This window comes from Cucurbita moschata, unplaced genomic scaffold, assembly GCF_002738365.1.
Source record: "Cucurbita moschata cultivar Rifu unplaced genomic scaffold, Cmos_1.0 Cmo_Scf00032, whole genome shotgun sequence".
Taxonomy (NCBI): domain Eukaryota; kingdom Viridiplantae; phylum Streptophyta; class Magnoliopsida; order Cucurbitales; family Cucurbitaceae; genus Cucurbita; species Cucurbita moschata.
In genome coordinates this window covers 469,446-475,045 of record NW_019268548.1, presented here as the reverse complement: position 1 = coordinate 475,045, position 5,600 = coordinate 469,446, and the positions used below count along the sequence as shown (strand labels likewise).

Genomic DNA, 5,600 nt, shown 5'->3' with positions numbered 1-5,600 from the left:
TTTTTTTTTTTTTTTTTTTTTTTTTGTAAAAGTTAAATATAATCGGGAAATATTAATTTTAAAAAGTTATTTTTCTTTTTTTAAGTTTACTCTTGCAGATGCGAGAAATTTAAACGTGGAACATGGAACATCTTGATCGATTCAGGTATGTTCAAGTTGGTTGTAGACTGAATTTGGTATCAAAACTATCTATTTAGCGGGAAAAACAATCGAGTTATTTAGTTTGATGCCAAAACAAAACAAAACAACTCGTGTGTTTTCTAAAATTATTCTTCTAGAAACCTTTTCAATTTCCATTTCACTTGAAATTCTTCGGCATTTTGGATTCGCCCAATGGGCCTAGTAGTTAGCCCAAAACGTTATTTTTCTGGGCTCAACATTATTTTTTCACGGTCCATATACAAGAGTGGAGTTATTGCCAAAATCACCCTCGTTTTGGTTTGCCGCCACCAATTTTTTTAAACCATCTATCCAACTTAATTTTTCATTCAATTGCTAATTTTATCTTTTTCTAAAAAAAAGAAAGTGGGAATTGATAATAATCTCATATTTAATAACTATTTTGTTTTTTTAAAAATTATGATGGCTTCCTCCATGGCTGAGTGAGTTTTTCACCTACTTTAAGCACATGAATTCTAAACTAAATTTCGTAAAAATTAAGTTTTTAAAAATATTTTTTCTTAGTTTTCAAAATTTGATTTGGTTTCGTAAACCATTTTTAAGAAGTTGGTAATAAAACAAAAGAGCTAAGGGTAGAAAGTGTTTGCAAGTATGATTTTCGTAAATTGATGTGTTAATATCATATGAAATTAAGAGTCATGTAGATGCATATGCTTGTGAGAAAAACACTTCACAAACTTAAGCCCATTATTTCTAAAGAATGGTTGAAAAGTAAACCCTAATCCCAAACAATGCCCAAGTGTTAATTAATAATATTCCCCAACTATTTTAAATTACTTCCAAGCTTTACATAATTGCAATTGCAAAAGTTGGAGTGTGGTTGGGCACTCCTTTGAATCATATACTCTTCCTTCAACCCATCTACCACAAAGTTAGATACTTATATTCTTAATTAAATATTACATGCAAAGATTACGAACATAAATTAAACAAATTCAAGCTTTCACCAAATTTTAAAAATATACTTTTGGGGCTAAATTCAAATAATATTGGTTCAGATATTGTTAATATATGTAAGAAAAAAGTTAAATAATATTAAAGCATAGCCACATATATAAATGATAAGACTAATCCTTCTTTTTAAGGCTACAGGCTAGAACATGTGCAAAGTTTCAAAGTCCTAACAGTAGGAGCCTGTACTCTATAAAAGTGAGAATAAATTGTAAGGGAACTTTACTAGTAATTGTTAATTAAAGCCCCTTATTTTTGTTATAATTTGATTCTTTTTTCCACATATTATAATGAATATATATATATAAATAGATGATAGGCCTTTTTTTCTTTCATTTTTGCTAAAAAGTTGGATTGGTACTTATCAAAGATATTCTTCGATAATATGATTGTTTTCACGTTTCCTAATTTGGGGTAGGAAGACGTTAAGAAAAAAAACGAAAAATATTCTTCCATCATGCCCAATAAGTCAAAGTAATCATTTAATGAATTGGATTCTTAGAGTATATGCATAAATTCTTGGTTTTTAGAAGTGTATTCTCACGCACATCAGAGTTTGTCACAATTAATGCAGTCCAGAACATGTAGGATTTGGTGAATTTGGGACGAGAATATGATTGAAATGAAGGGCTGTGAGAGGAATGCAAAGAGATTGTAGACGAAAGGCTCACTCTCTGAGTGCTTGAAGAGGTAAAGAAATACTTCAATTCTAGCTACTTGATAAAGTTATAATAATGTCTAATTAAATTATATTACTCGTAGATAGCCCTACTCACACACTATCTATGGAAATCAGTGGGATAAACAAAACTTTTAAATTTTATGTCAAGTAAATTAAAATATATGGCATCAGAGATGAAAGAGTCCATTTAATAAAGATAAGCTTTATGTTAATATTTAAGTTACAATGAAAGAAAGAACTATGTGAATATAGGCTTATCGTTAAATAAACGTGATTTTATCGAAATTTGTATAGAATAATGTAAAATTAGCAGGTTTCAAATTCAAGATATAGTTGAAATTAGTAAACTAGGCATTCAATTATTTACGTTAAATGGGTGAAGAAAGAAAATGAAGAATTATATGGTGGGGGCAAAATTAGAAGGCTTGTTGTCTATGATATTTGTCCTTATATGATGAAAGCCTTATGAGGTTCTGCCAAAATTTCAGCTGCTCTTTGCTTCTTTACCACGTCTCTCCATCCCTCTCTGCAGAGTAGAAGATTGAGATTGATGGGTTATGATGATGGATTCTGAAATTACTACAGTTTCACTCACACACACACACACACACACACAAAAAGAAAAAGAAAGAAAGAATAAAAGGTATTCACTGAAACCAACCACAGAAACCCCTCTACCCCTCTTCTCTTATCTCACCAAACTTCTGAACCAAAACAGTGAGCCCTTTCAGATTTTAAAAGCGAAGCCCCCCAAAATTTAATTAATAGAAACAATAATAATTTTTTAATAAAAAAAGATTGTTAATATGAGAGAGAATTGGGAAGACAAACCTTATATGATTGAGGAGAAATAAATTTTTTAGTACTCTTCTGGTATCTGTTGATGAGGGCTTGGAGTCTGTTGGTCATATATATGCTGACAGATTTTTTTTCTTGGTTTCTTTGATGCAAAAGAAATGTTCCCTCTTGAGGGACTCCTTCTCAACTTTTGGTAACTTTGATTTGTTTTTATGATCTGTATGGGTTTAAATTTAAATATCCTTTTTTTTTTTTTTTTTTTTAATGATAGTTTTTCTTCATTTGACTTCTAATATAGGTGCTTTATTGTAAAGTGATCAGGAGTTTCAAATCCTGTATTTCATTCCTTAGTGAACTCTATTTTTCTTGTAAAAAATACGAAGGACATTAAATGAGAGTGACATTCATACTACTCTAGCGGTATTTCATGAGATGATTGAATAGGAAGGAATAATTGGGGATCTCGAGAGAGGGAGGAGGCGATAAATTGGAGGACAAAGGACGTGGCCCGACCCATATCCAGATACGATTCAGGGAGAGATCAGTGTCCTTGTGTGCGTGCGTGGGTAAGAGAAAAAGAGTACAAAAGACTTTAACTTTTAGTATTGGTTTCTTTTTTTTTCTTTTTTTCTGTGTGAAAATTTAGGGGTTGCTGGGACTTTGGAGAGGGAGAGAGGGACAGGGAGAGGCAGAGAGGGAGAGAGGCAGAGAGAGAGGGAGAGAGGGAGAGAGGGAGAGAGGGAGAGAGAGAGAGACTGCCAAAAAGTGAAGAGAAACAGAAGTATAGAGAGGGTATTGCAATGTAGAGGAAAAGAGAGGCTGTTTCAGTGTGTTGTGTGTTGTGATGATGAATGTTCTGTACTCCCAACATATGCAAACTGCAATTAGTTCTCATAGGGGAGTGAGAGAGAGATCTATTTACACAGTCCACCCAGAAATATAAGCCCTTTTTTTTTTATAAAAAAAAAAAAAAAAGGAAAAAAAATTAAAACTTCCCTCTCTCTAACATTTTTCAATGGCTCGTGAGTTGCTTCATTTCTTAGTACATCATCTTGTTCAATGACAAGAAGACAACTTATTCTGCCTCTTCTTCATCATGTTTTCTTTTTTTTTCTTTTTAAATATCTCAAACCCTAACCCTAGATTTCCCCCCCTTCTCTGTGGCTCTTGATTCTTCTGGTTCTTTTAGCCTTTCTCTGTTCTTGAGAACAAAAAATGCTTGATCTGCTTTATCTACTTCATGAATTTGGTTCTTATAGTTATTCTAAAAGTTTTAATTTAGTATTTATAGTTTAGTTAAACTTCCCTTTTTTAGAAATGAGAAATGCTTGTTTAAAGTTTGGATTAACTATGAAATTTGTTTTTCTTATGGTTTTGAGAGTTTTGATTTTAAGTATAATAGTTTGGACTTGGTTTATGGTTGAACCGTGCACATCATCTTAAGCCACTTTTACCATTCAAAAACTCCTTTTTTTACTCCAACCTAAACCCTAATTCAGTCAACTACCATAGTAAATAAGAAAAATGACAGATATGATAGGGACCAAATTAAATGATGTAAAAAAGGACAGAATTCGTAGTATAACCTTTAGACTTGGTTATATATGAAGTGTAGGAGATGGATAAATGGATCTAAAGTAATTATGTTAATTAGAATGCTTAATCCATGCAGATAATTTTGCAGAGTCCTCATCATAAAACTTTGATTTCCCCTGAAGGGTAACTTTCATTAATATAATAGAAACAAAAAGCAAGGGTCTGAGATGAGCCCAAAAAATAAAAAGATAATAATGAAGCACAAAAACACAAAAGTACAGAAGGAAGAGAAACTTTTACTGTGAATATGACTGTGTAGGGTTGTTTACTGTAAAGTCTGGAACTTGTGATGGGGAGATGAAAACAGTGAAAAGGTAAGCGAACAAACTGAAACATAAAAAGAAAACTGAAACCCCATCCATGGGAAGAGAAACAGCCACCACTTTATACTGAAGAAATCCAATGAGGCCAACCAAACTTTTAGACACTGTTTGAGATATTTAGGCCATGGAAGAAAGAAATAAATGTTTTTATTTTTTGGGGTGAAAATATAAAAAGGAAACTCCAAGAGATTCTCATTAGCACTGTAACACTAAAAAGATAAAGACTAGAATTTGAAAATGAGTTGAGGAACACTGTTGGTTCATAGTTTCTTCAGACTCAGTATTCTCTAAATAATGCTTTTTTTCTTCTTTTTTTTTCCCTTTTCCCTTTCCTCTTCTGATCCTTCCAAAAGCCATCAAGAAAGCTTGCATTTGTTCAAAATGGCCCTTTCAAATCCTACCTTTCAAGACCATCACAAGCCAATGAACTTTTCCACAACCCTCTTTCAGATTATACATATTATAGGTTAGAAAGAAACTTTGGCGTAGCCAAATAAAAGAACAAACAAAGTAGATATAGCATTGAATAAACAAATACCGAATTAAAGGGCTCAGCATTTCTCTTTTTATGGGTCTTTTTCTCAATCAAATGAATAGCTCAAAATTAAGTTACCATTTAGCTAAAATTGTAGTAAAACCATATAAAAGAAAGCTTTACGTAGATGGTCCTCTAAAAAAGAAAGTAGGAAGAAAAGTGAGAGAATATTGCATAGGGTTAAAAGGAGGCGAAAGCTAGACATAGACGCATGTATAAAAAACTATATAATATACAGAACTAAGGGAATCTGCTTTTACCAAGACACAACAAACATGAGATAAAATATTATTTTTCATTTATTCATAAGCATAAACAATGGCAGTACTATATTTTTGATACAAAAAAAAGAAGCTAAAGAGCTCTCTAGAAATTGAACCTCACACAATAGACAATAGTCTATAATATCTAAAATAAAAATGTGGCTAAGCTGCTAGGGAGCATGCACAGCAACCTTATTTTAGGCCCTAAATTAATCTTCCACACGTACATATGATGATTAAACGAAGAACCAAAAAAAAAAAAAAAAAAAAAA

The 5,600-nt window shown here is 31.9% G+C and overlaps 1 long non-coding RNA gene across 6 annotated transcripts in view; it reads left to right on the top strand.

Moving 5' to 3' along the window:
- Positions 1 to 5,600, top strand: part of LOC111430135 — a 12,549-nt gene that overhangs the window by 1,190 nt on the left and 5,759 nt on the right. For all 6 annotated transcript variants that reach the window (XR_002708285.1, XR_002708280.1, XR_002708282.1 and 3 more), the window contains 2 exons: positions 86 to 145; positions 1,706 to 1,821. This is a non-coding gene — a long non-coding RNA (uncharacterized LOC111430135). The remainder of the gene's footprint in view (positions 1 to 85; positions 146 to 1,705; positions 1,822 to 5,600) is intronic.